Source organism: Dama dama, chromosome 20, assembly GCF_033118175.1.
Source record: "Dama dama isolate Ldn47 chromosome 20, ASM3311817v1, whole genome shotgun sequence".
NCBI lineage: Eukaryota > Metazoa > Chordata > Mammalia > Artiodactyla > Cervidae > Dama > Dama dama.
The window spans coordinates 4,052,363-4,065,363 of NC_083700.1; the positions used below are offsets into that span (position 1 = coordinate 4,052,363).

The 13,001-nt window shown below is 41.9% G+C and overlaps 2 pseudogenes; one reads left to right on the plus strand and one right to left on the minus strand.

Annotated features, from left to right (window-relative positions):
* LOC133040471 (GPI ethanolamine phosphate transferase 1-like) overlaps positions 1 to 2,006 on the minus strand; it is a 28,128-nt pseudogene extending 26,122 nt beyond the window's left edge.
* A 158-nt stretch (positions 2,007 to 2,164) lies between these two features.
* The window catches only part of LOC133041382 (RAB11-binding protein RELCH-like), an 86,607-nt pseudogene continuing 75,770 nt past the window's right edge, over positions 2,165 to 13,001 (plus strand).

Below are 13,001 nucleotides of genomic sequence, written 5' to 3' on the forward strand. Positions count from 1 at the left end.
TGCAAAATTTGGTAAGTAGGAAAATTCCTCAACAATACTAATGGCAAATTATTATTAAATATAAATCAGCAATTGTTAATAATAGTAGGCACTATTAATATTTCTTCAACATTTTTAGTTGATAAGGAAATCTCTATGCACTGTGGAAGAGAAAGGTACTTACTGAGACAACTGGCCAGTTGATTTGTTAGCGGCTTGGAAGGTCACATTAACAAGTCCATGATTACAGGATATGAGGTAGAACCAGGGAATTACAGATGTGTCATAGGAAGCTGCTGATCAAGGAAGAACTTCTATATCCAACTTCTTACAACTCTCTGAGGAAACATATTTTAAATCTATTTTCAATTTTCACTTTAGAAGTCAGACCCTAGAAGATATTCCCTTTGGGGCCTACTTTGGGGCAATTAGCTTTTTCTGGCTAATGCTACTAAATGACTGACATCAGGTTTGTTTCGCTTTAATTTGTCAAATATTCTCAAGATATACGAGTAGTACATTAATTGATAAATGATTATAACATTTGTTGTGTACTAGGTACCAGGTACTGTGACAAGCACATTCCTAAGTCTGTGTACTTTAAGTATCTCCTTGACAGAGGAGGCTGAGAGAAGTCAAGTAGCTTTTTAAAAGTCTCAAGGCAAATCATTGGCAGGACGGGGATATGAACTGTAGGCTCTTCAACCTAATAAGCACAGTCCTTGAGAGGAAGACCCTAAGTGTGGGTACCTTAAGTACAACAGATGCATACAATTCCCATTACACAGGAGAAAATACTGCATATTAATAACACATTTCTAAACATGCCTTTTCCATGCCATTCCCTAATCCTTCCCATTTTTCCATTCCAGAAAGTGGTTCCATCTTCAATCTCTCTGGCAACTCAATTACAATAAAGATCAGCAATCCTTTTAGCTAAGGACTATGAAACAACACTGGTGTCTCTTTTGATACTATTTTCCTAAGATCTGGGATTTTTTTTCCATGCTTTTCTTCAATACACGGCATGCGCATACACACACACATAAATTTAGAATTAAACACTAGGAGCTAATGTTCTGTTAAAAAAAAAAAATTCTTCCAATTCTTAGTATTAAAAGCATCAAAAAAGCTTCTACCAAAACCAAAACAAATACCCCAAGTTCAGTTTAGTGGCTCAGTCGTGTCTGACTCTTTGCGACCCCATGGACTGCATCATGCCAGGCTTCCCTGTCCATCACCAGCTTGCTCAAACTCATGTCAATTGAGTTGGTGATGCCATCCAGCCATCTCATCCTCTGTCATCCCCTTCTCCTCCTGCCCCCAGTCCCTCCCAGCATCAGGGTCTTCTCCAATGAGTCAGTTCTTCGCATCAGGTGGCCAAAGTATTGGAGTTTCAGCTTCAGCATCAGTCCTTCCAATGAATATTCAGGACTGATTTCCTTTAGGATGGACTGGCTGGATCTCCTTGCTCTGCAAGGGACTCTCTGAGGGACAGCATTTGACGTTTCGAAGCGTCCCCATTGTGCAAGCTGTGTATTAAATCACAAGTGCTTACTGCGGTCCTAATAGTTTGTTACCGAAGTCGAGACTGTCGGGATATTCGCAGATCCAAGCAGATCCCAACGTCCCCGCTGCATGTTCCCATTGGCTCTGTCCCTGTGCCGCACCCAGCCCCCGGGGTCCCGCAGGCACGAGCCCCCTTCTGACCACCGGCCCTGCCGGCACCGGCCACCCCCGCGGGGAAAACGTCAGCAGCGAGCAGCGCACACCGCAGGAGCGAAGGAAGAGGGGGCGGCGCACCCCGGCGAGCGCCAGTGTCGGGCCGGCCCCTGCCCCCACTTCTCCCGGACTCTACCTGGGCTTGAGCAGGTTAGGCCTGACCTCGGGAACGAGGTCTCGTCAGCGCGAAGGCGGGGCCCGGCTGCGAGTCAGAGCTCCCCTCCGGCCCAGACGAGAAGCTTCCTAACCCACCGTCACAAACGCCCCCCAACCACGAAACGGCCAGAAGCTACTCTCGCGGTAATTCCCAGGTCAGTCCTCCGTGACTCCAATCCCCGCCCCTACCTCCTACGACCAATCAAAAAGGAGTGGGGTGGGGCTTTGCCTTTGGGCAGGGCGCCGGGCCCCTCAGTCTCTGCTCACAGGCGTGGGGAGCAGGCGGGGCGGGGCGGGGAGAGGAGAGGGGCACGCGCCATTTCTCGCGAGACCGGGAACCAGGAAGACGCCCGCAGAGCCGGGCTGCTGGTGCCGCTGCGGCTGGGGCCCTGGCTGCTGCTACCGCTGCAGCCTCCGGAGGGTTCGCGTCCCCGCCTGCGCCTGGTCTCCAGGTGAGGAGGCTGGACGTGGCAAGGCTGGGTCTGTGGAAGCGAGCGGTGACTGCCGAGGCTGAGCGGGGACTCAGGCCGCGGTCTGTCAGAGCCAAACAGGGGGGCGCCCACACTGCTGACAGTGTAAGATGGCGGCGTTGGCACCTGGAGGTGGCGGCGGCGGCGGCGTGAACCCTTTCCTCAGCGATTCGGACGAGGACGAGGACGAGGTCTCGGCGACCGACGAGCGGCGGGCAGGACTTCGGCTGGGTGCCGGGGGCGGCCTAGATCCAGGCTCTGCGGACTCGCTGTCGCCCCAGGACCCCGTGGCCTTGGGGAGCAGTGCCCGAGCTGGGCTCCCCGGGGAGGCGGCGGCGGCGGCCCTGGGGGCCCCGGGGAGACCCCGGCCCGCCTGTCAATTGATGCGATCGCGGCCCAGCTGCTGCGCGATCAGTACCTGCTGACCGCCTTGGAGCTGCACACCAGCTGTTAGAGAGCGGGCGCGAGCTCCCTCGGCTGCGCGACTACTTCCCCAACCCTGGCAACTTCGAGAGGCAGAGCCGGGGACGGGGGCGCCGGGGATCCCCGGGGCGACCGGCCTTGGAGGCGCAGGAGGTCGGGAGCCGAGTACGACGTTGGGTGGGGGACAGCTCAGTAAGTGAACGACGGCGCTGTCCCTCCGGCTGGGCTTTTGGGGTGGTGGGGGGTTATTGTGGGGAGGGGGTGCTTGTGGGCCGGTGCTGAGTACTGGGAGCATTTCAGCTAGAGGGTTGGGGCGGGGGACGGGCGGTTATCTTTTGCCGTGGAGGCCAAAGGATTTGACAGCGACTGTTCTCTCGCTGCCTGCCTCCAGCCCTTGGCTGGACTTGCACCAGCTCCTGGTTCCACTATTGGTGTCCATATCTGTTAAATATCCAGAGTTTCTAGTTCACTGGCTACTACATGACTCCAGAAGACTCCCTTGCAACCTTGGTTTATCGCTTTAATTGTTTTTCCATTCTCTCCCGTCTCCTGAACCGCCACTACCTGGAAACTGTGTTCCTTATGTTGTTCCCAGTAATTATTTGACTCCAAGTCAAGAGAGTAAAGAATAGGATATGTTGCTCTCTCCCCGAAACCAGATCCACTTGAAGACCCATTGGCTTTGGGTTGAGTTGATTACTCAAAAGTTGCATCATCTGCTACATAAAATTTGTTCAGTTTAAATAAACTCAGTTTCATTCACTTTCGGTTCCTTAATTTCAGTGGGTGTCCAGAATTATAGGAAGTCTAAGGAGCAGAGTAGGCAGTTTCTCCCTGCAGTGTTACCTCCTGGTCTCAGAACCTTGTAGGCTTTTTTCTCTTGGTAAGTTTAGGAATTAACTTTTCTGCCTCGTTGTAATCATTGTTAACCGTATAGAGTGGTCGTTTACCTCATTCATCATGTATTTATAAGCATTTCTTATGTCTTTAAAACGTACTGCCAACCCTGGAGAAGGGCATGGAAAGCCACTCCAGTATCCTTGCTTGGAGAAGCCCATGGACAGAGGGTCCTGGCAGGCTACAGTCCATGGGGTGGCAAAGAGTCGGACACTACTGTGCAACTTAGTACATGTCCTTAATTCAGAAGATTCTTACATTTTAAAATATAGCCTCAGCCATTTTCTCTGCTGGAACACTTATATAATTACATTAAATTATCCCAATCCATAGCCCATTAAAAAAAAAAAGTACTGCCCAGGATGCATATTGGAGTCCCAGTACCTATCCTTCTCAAGAGGCATCTTAGATTTTCCCTTATTAACAGTATGAGGTTTTCAATGTGTTATGTGAGGCCAACTGAAATTTGCTCACACGTGTTAAAATAGATGATTTAAAATTGTAGCCAAACTGATGGTTTTTTGTTAGTACTTTTAAGTGGTGCCGGAGACTGAGATCGCCTAACTTCAGTCCCTCAGTTCAGTTCAGTTCAGTTGCTCAGTCGTGTCCGACTCTTTGTGACCCCATGAATCACAGCACGCCAGGCCTCCCTGTCCATCACCAACTCCCGGAGTTTACTCAAACTCATGTCCATCAAGTCAGTGATGCCGTCCAGCCATCTCATCCTCTGTCGTCCCCTTCTCCTCCTGCCCCCAATCCCTCCCAGCATCAGGGTCTTTTCCAGTGAGTCAACTCTTTCCCATCAGGTGGCCAAATTATCGGGAGTTTCAGCTTCAACATCAGTCTTTCCAATGAACACCCAGGACCGATCTCCTTTAGGATGGACTGGTTGGATCTCCTTGCAGTCCAAGGGACTCTCAAGAGTCTTCTCCAACACCACAGTTCAAAAGCATCAATTCTTCGACGCTCAGCTTGCTTTATAGTCCAACTCTCACATCCATACATGACCACTGGAAAAACCATAGCCTTGACTAGACGGATCTTTGTTGGCAAAGTAATGTCTCTGCTTTTTAATATGCTGTCTAGGTTGGTCATAACTTCACTTCCATGGAGTAAGCATCTTTTAATTTCATGGCTGCAATCACCATCAGCAGGGATTTTGGAGCCCCCAAAATAGTCTGACACTGTTTCCACTGTCTCCCCATCTATTTGCCATGAAGTGATGGGACCAGATGCCATGATCTTAGTTTTCTGAATGTTGAGCTTCAAGCCAACTTTTTCACTCTCCTCCTTCTCTTTCATCAAGAGGCTTTTTAGTTCCTCTTCACTTTCTGCCATAAGGCTGGTGTCATCTGCATATTTGAGGTTATTGATATTTCTCCCGGCAATCTTGATTCTAGCTTGTGCTTCTTCCAGCCCAGCATTTCTCATGATGTACTCTGCATGTAAGTTAAATAAGCAGGGTGATAATATACAGCCCTGATGTACTCCTTTTCCTATTTGGAACCAGTCTGTTGTTCCCTGTCCAGTTCTAACTGTTGCTTCCTGACCTGCATACAGGTTTCTCAAGAGGCAGGTCAGGTGGTCTGATATTCCATCTCTTTCAGAATTTCCCACAGTTTGTTGTGATCCACACAGTCAAAGGCTTTGGCATAGTCAATAAAGCAGAAGTAGCTGTTTTCCTGGAACTCTCTTGCTTTTTCGATGATCCAGCAGATGTTGGCAACTTGATCTCTGGTTTCTCTGCCTTTTCTGAAACCAGCTTGAACATCTGGAAGTTCACGGTTCATGTATTGCTGAAGCCTGGCTTGGAGAATTTTGAGCATTACTTTACTAGCGTGTGAGATGAGTGCAATTGTGCAGTAGTTTGAGCATTCTTTGGGATTGCCTTTCTTTGGGATTGGAATGAAAACTGAGCTTTTCCAGTCCTGTGCCCATTGCTGAGTTTTCCATATTTGCTGGCATCCTTCAGTCATGTCTGATTCTTTGTGACACCATGGACGGCAGCCTGCCAGGCCTCCCTGTCCATCACCAACTCCCAGAGCTTGCTCAAATTCATGTCCATTGAGTTGGTGCTGCCATCCAACCATCTCATCCTCTGTCGTCCCCTTCTCCTCCCGCCTTCAATCTTTCCCAGCATCAGGGGCTTTTCCAATGAGTCAGTTCTTCGCATCAGGTGGCCCAAGTATTGGAGTTTCAGCTTCAGCATCAGTCCTTTCAATGAATATTCAGGACTGATTTCCTTTAGGAAGGACTGAGTGGATCTCCTTGCAGTCCAAGGGACTCTCAAGAGTGTTCTCCAACACCACAGTTGCCTAACTTAGATATAACTTAGATGTAGTTAAACTTCAAAGAGTGCCTTTTTCCATCAAGATAAATCCAAAGCAGTCTTCTCTCTTAAATATGGAATTTTCTCAGCAGGCGTAACTTCCTTGCTCAGTATTGCAAGATTATCTTCCTTTTCCTGAAACTGGTTTTTTTGTTGCTGACCTTTAAGACTATAAAATGTAAGAAAAGAGCAGTGTAAGAAAATTGTTAGGCAGTTGGCTTTTGTTTAAGATTTTTGAAGTGTCTAATTATGATTTTCACCTGATAAGCTCTTACTACTTCAAGACCCAGCTCAACTGTCATCTTTGTAAATACTTCCCAAACTACCAAGGCTTAGTTGTTTGATTCTTTCATTGTACTACTTTCAAACCTCAACCATAGCCTTTAACTCTTTTTATTTGATTTATTAACAGTATCATTTCTCTCCATTAGATAGTCAGCTTCTTGAGGCACATCTTTTTATTACTCACAGTTTGTATAGTCCCTGGCCTGTTGTTGAACAACTGAATTGCATCTGTTATGTATTTCTACTGTATAGATATAATGAAGTAAGTTATTCCTTTATAACATTATTTTATTTCATTTAAAAGAATTTATTAATCTTTTCAGCCTACCTGATTATGGTGTGGTATCACTGTTTATAGTGAAAATTTCTCTTAAATACTTTTTTGTACAGAAATAGTTACATTTATAATTTAGGCTCTAAACATAGCTGTGGTTTAAAGTTGACTTCTAAATGCCTTTGCATTATACATTTTTATAGTTTCTTGAAATAACTTCAGTCCTGTGATCATAAATCAGAGTTTAACTATAATCAAATATTCATATGTAGTTGTGCTCTTCCATAGTTTATTTGGGACCTGTTCCGGGTATAACTCGTTAAGTTATAAGTACGGTATTACATAATATATTTTCAAGTGAATACAAAACAGATGAGCAGTAGGGGAAAAAAAATCACAGTTATCCATAATCCAACCAATAGTACTTGCCTTTTCTGTTTTTTCTATGCATATATGTTTAAAAGCAAAAATTGGATTAAACTGTTTTTGTAGCTTTATATTATTTGATAGGCTATAATTTTTGCCATCAACTTTGAGGTAAAATTGCATACAATAAAATGTGCCCATTTGAAGTGTACAGTGTGGTGAATTTTGGAAAACAAATTACTACTACAAATAAAATATAGAACATTTTAATTGTCCCCAGAACACCTTCATTTTCATTTGCATTCAGTATCCCAAGACCATCACTGACCACAGTAGACAACAATTTTCCAACCTGGGCTTAGGCACTATTGGAATTTTGGGCCTGATAATTCTTTGTTGTGTTAGTGTTCTGTACATTCTAGAATGTTTAACAGCATTGCTGACCTCTGTGTCCACTACATAACAGAAGCAACCACCCAGTCCCCATTCCCCAAGTTGTGACAATCAAGAAATGTCACCACACCATCTGAGGAAGGGGAGGGCAAAATTCCCCAAGTGAAAACCACTTCCTTAGATAAGTTTTGCCTGTTTTTAAATTTCATATAAATGCAGTTTGGAGCGTACAGTCTTTTCTGTATGGTTTCCTTTCCTCAGTCGAATGTTTTTGAAATTCATCCAAATAATGTTCTTATGTATAATAGTAGTTCATTCCTTTTTGGGTTTTTCAATTCATCTGACATTTATTTTTTCCCCCATTTTTGGCCTATATGAATAAAGCTGCCATGAACATGCTTGTATAAGTTTTGCAGAGACATATGTTTTTATTTCTTTTGGATAATACCTAGGAATAGAATTGCTGGTTTATATAGTTAGTATACATTTAAGTTTGTAAGAAGCTGTCAAACCGGTTTTCCAAAGTGGTTGTATCATTTAAAATTTCCATCACCAGTGTATGAGAGTTTCAATCTCTATACATTCTCCAAACCCTTGGTGTTTTCAGGCTTTTTATTTAACTCATTCTAGTGAGAGTACAGTGGTATTTCATTGTGGTTTTAATTTTTATTTCTTGAGGACTAGTAATGCTGAGCTCCATCTTTGAGCTTTTGGCCATTGGGGGGTGTGTCTACTGCTATTACATATCTTTTGTGCAATCTCTGTTAATAGCTTTTTATTGAGTTGTAGTTCTTTTATATATTCTGAACCCAAGTCCTCCATCAAATATGTGTTTTCCAAGTATTTTCTCCCAGCATGATTTGCCTTTTCATTTTTTAACAATGTGTCTTATGAGCAAAAGATTTTCATTTCATCAAGTCCAGTTGATTGTGTTTTTTCCTTAATGATTCATGGTCTTTGTTTCCTAAATAAATATTTGTGTATCCTAAAGTGGCAAAATTTTTCTTGTGTATTTTCTTCTGGAAGTTTTATAGTTTCTGTTTCTAAATTTAGGCCTATGATGGCAACATAAAAAGAAGAAATATTTCTGAAATATTCCTCCTATAATTATGCAGACACTTATAGCATGAACTTTAGTATAATTTAAATCCAAATGCTACAGATAAATAGCCTGGAGACAAAGATTGAGAAGATGGAAGAAATGTTTAATAAAGACCTAGAAGAAATAAAAAAGTCAATTAAAAATGAATAATGCAATAAATGAAATCAAAAACACTCTGGAGGGAACCAAGAGTAGAATAACGGAGGCAGAAGATAGGATAAGTGAGGTAGAAGATAAAATGGTGGAAATAAATGAAGCAGAGAGGAAAAAAGAATCAAAAGAAATGAGGACAACCTCAGGGACCTCTGGGACAATGTGAAACGCCCCAACATTCGAATCATAGGAGTCCCAGAAGAAGAAGACAAAAAGAAAGGCCATAAGAAAATACTCGAGGAGATAATAGCTGAAAACTTCCCTAAAATGGGGAAGGAAATAATCACCCAAGTCCAAGAAACCCAGAGAGTCCCAAACAGGATAAACCCAAGGTGAAACACCCCAAGACACATATTAATCAAATTAACAAAGATCAAACACAGAGAACAAATATGAAAAGCAGCAAGGGAGAAACAACAAATAACACACAAAGGGATTCCCATAAGGATAACAGCTGATCTATCAATAGAAACCCTCCAGGCCAGAAGGGAATGGCAGGACATACTTAAAGTAATGAAAGAGAATAATCTACAACCTAGATTACTATACCCAGCAAGGATCTCATTCAGATATGAAGGAGAATTCAAACGCTTTACAGACAAGCAAAAGCTGAGAGAATTCAGCACCACCAAACCATCTCTTCAACCAATGCTAAAGGATCTTCTCTAGACAGGAAACACAGAAAGGTTGTATAAACGTGAACCCAAAACAACAAAGTAAAGGGCAATGGGACCACACCTATCAATAATTACCTTAAATGTAAATGGGTTGAATGCCCCAACCAAAAGACAAAGACTGGCTGAATGGATACAAAAACAAGACCCCTATATATGCTGTCTACAAGAGACCCACCTCAAAACAAGAGACACATACAGACTAAAAGTGAAGGGCTGGAAAAAAGTATTTCACGCAAACGGAGACCAAAAGAAAGCAGGAGTCGCAATACTCATATCAGATAAAATAGACTTTAAAATAAAGGCTGTGAAAAGAGACAAAGAAGGACACTACATAATGATCAAAGGATCAATCCAAGAAGAAGATATAACAATTATATATGCACCCAATATAGGCGCACCGCAATATGTACGGCAAATGCTAACGAGTATGAAAGAGGAAATTAATAGTAACACAGTAATAGTGGGAGACTTTAATACCCCACTCACATCTATGGATAGGTCAATTAAACAAAATTAACATGGAAACACAAACCTTAAATGACACAGTTGATATCTATAGGACATTTCACCCCAAAACAATCAACTTCACCTTTTTCTCAAGTGTACATGGAACCTTCTCCAGAATAGATCACATCCTGGGCCATAAATCTAGTCTTGGAAAATTCAAATCATTCCAGTCATCTTTTCTGACCACAGTGCAGTAAGATTAGATCTCAATGGCAGGAAAAAAATTGTTAAAAATTCAAACATGTGGAGGCTAAATAACATGCTTCTGAATAACCAACAAATCATAGAAGAAATCAAAAAAGAAATCAAAATATGCATAGAAATGAATGAAAACACAACAACCCAAAACCTATGGGACACTGTAAAAGCAGTGCTAAGGGGAAGGTTCATAGCATTACAGGCTTACCTCAAGAAACAAGAAAAAAGTCAAATAAATAACCTAACTCTACACCTAAAGCAATTTGAGCGGAAGAAATGAAGAACCCCAGGGTTAGTAGAAGGAAAGAAATCTTAAAAATTAGGGCAGAAATAAATGCAAAAGAAACAAAAGAGACCATAGCAAAAATCAACAAAGCTAAAAGCTGGTTTTCTGAAAAAATAAACAAAATTGACAAACCATTAGCAAGACTCATTAAGAAACAGAGAAGAACCAAATTAACAAAATTAGAAATGAAAATGGAGAGATCACAACAGACAACACTGAAATACAAAGGATCATAAGAGACTACTACCAGCAGCTCTATGCCAATAAAATGGACAACTTGGAAGAAATGGACAAATTCCTAGAAAAGTATAACTTTCCAAAACTGAACCAGGAAGAAATAGAAGATCTTAATAGACCCATCACAAGCAAGGAAATCAAAACTGTAATCAGAAATCTTCCAGCAAACAAAAGCCCAGGACCAGATGGCTTCATAGCTGAATTCTACAAAAAATTTAGAGAAGAGCTAGCACCTATCTTACACAAACTTTTCCAGAAAATTGCAGAAGGTAAACTTCCAAACTCATTCTATGAGGCCACCGACACCCTAATTCCAAAACCAGACAAAGATGCCACAAAAAAAGAAAACTACAGGCCAATATCACTGATGAACATAGATGCAAAAATCCTTAACAAAATTCTAGCAAAGAGAATCCAACAACATATTAAAAAGATCTTACACCATGACCAAGTGGGCTTTATCCCAGGAATGCAAGGATTCTTTAATATCTGCAAATCAATCAATGTGATACACCACATTAACAAATTGAAAGATAAAAACCATATGATTATCTCAATAGATGCAGAGAAAGCCTTTGACAAAATTCAACACCCATTTATGATTAGAACTCTCCAGAAAGCAGGAATAGAAGGAACATACCTCAACATGATAAAAGCTATATATGACAAACCCAAAGCAAGCATCACCCTCAATGGTGAAAAATTGAAAGCATTTCCCCTGAAATCAGGAACAAGACAAGGGTGCCCACTCTCACCACTACTATTCAACATAGTGTTGGAAGTGTTGGCCGCAGCAATCAGAGCAGAAAAAGAAGTAAAAGAAATCCAGATAGGAAAAGAAGAAGTGAAACTCTCGCTGTTTGCAGATGACATGATCCTCTACACAGAAGACCCTACAGACTCTACCAGAAAATTGCTAGAGCTAATCAACGAATATAGTAAAGTTGCAGGGTATAAAATTAACACACAGAAATCCCTTGCATTCCTATACACTAACAATGAGAAAACAGAAAGAGAAATTAAGGAAAGAATACCATTCACCATTGCAACAAAAAGAATAAAATACTTAGGAGTATATCTACCTAAAGAAACAAAAGACCTATACATACAAAACTATAAAACACTGATGAAAGAAATTAAAGAGGACACAAACAGATGGAGAAACATACCGTGTTCATGGATTGGAAGAATCAATATTGTCAAAATGGCTATACTGCCCAAAGCAATCTATAGATCCAATGCAATCCCTATCAAGCTACCAACGGTATTTTTCACAGAACTAGAACAAATAATTTCACATTGTATATGGAAATACAAAAAACCTGGAATACCCAAAGTAATCTTGAGAAAGAAGAATGGAACTGGAGGAATCAACCTGCCTGACTTCAGACTCTACTACAAAGCCACAGTCATCAAGACAGTATGGTACTGGCACAAAGACAGAAATATAGATCAATGGGACAGAATAGAAAGCCCAGAGATAAATCCACAAACCTATGGACACCTTATCTTCGACAAAGGAGGCAAGGATATACAATGGAAAAAAGACAACCTCTTTAACAAGTGGTGCTGGGAAAACTGGTCAACCACTTATAAAAGAATGAAACTAGAACAGTTTCTAACACCATACACAAAAATAAACTCAAAATGGATTAAAGGTCTAAATGTAAGACCAGAAACTATAAAACTCCTAGACGAGAACATAGGCAAAACACTTTGCGACATGAATCACAGCAGGGTCCTCTATGACCTGCCTCCCAGAATATTGGAAATAAAAGCAAAAATAAATAAATGGGACCTAATGAAACTTAAAAGCTTTTACACAACAAAGGAAACTATAAGCAAGGTGAAAAGACAGCCCTCAGATTGGGAGAAAATAATAGCAAATGAAGAAACAGACAAAGGGTTAATCTCAAAAATATACAAGCAACTCCTACAGCTCAATTCCAGAAAAATAAATGACCCAATCAAATGGGCCAAAGAACTAAACAGACATTTCTCCAAAGAAGACATACAGATGGCTAACAAACACATGAAAAGATGCTCAACATCACTCATCATCAGAGAAATGCACATCAAAACCACAATGAGGTACCATTACACGCCAGTCAGGATGGCTGCTATCCAAAAGCCTACAAGCAATAAATGCTGGAGAGCATGTGGAGAAAAGGGAACCCTCTTACATTGTTGGTGGGAATGCAAACTAGTACAGCCACTATGGAGAACAGTGTGGAGATTTCTTAAAAAAAAGGGAACCCTCTTACACTGTTGGTGGGAATGCAAACTAGTACAGCCACTATGGAGAACAGTGTGGAGATTTCTTAAAAAACTGGAAATAGAACTGCCATATGACCCAGCAATCCCACTTCTGGGCATACACACCGAGGAAACCAGATCTGAAAGAGACACGTGTACCCTAATGTTCATTGCAGCACTGTTTATAATAGCCAGGACATGGAAGCAACCTAGATGCCCATCAGCAGACGAATGGATAAGGAAGCTGTGGTACATATACACCATGGAATATTATTCAGCCATTAAAAAGTA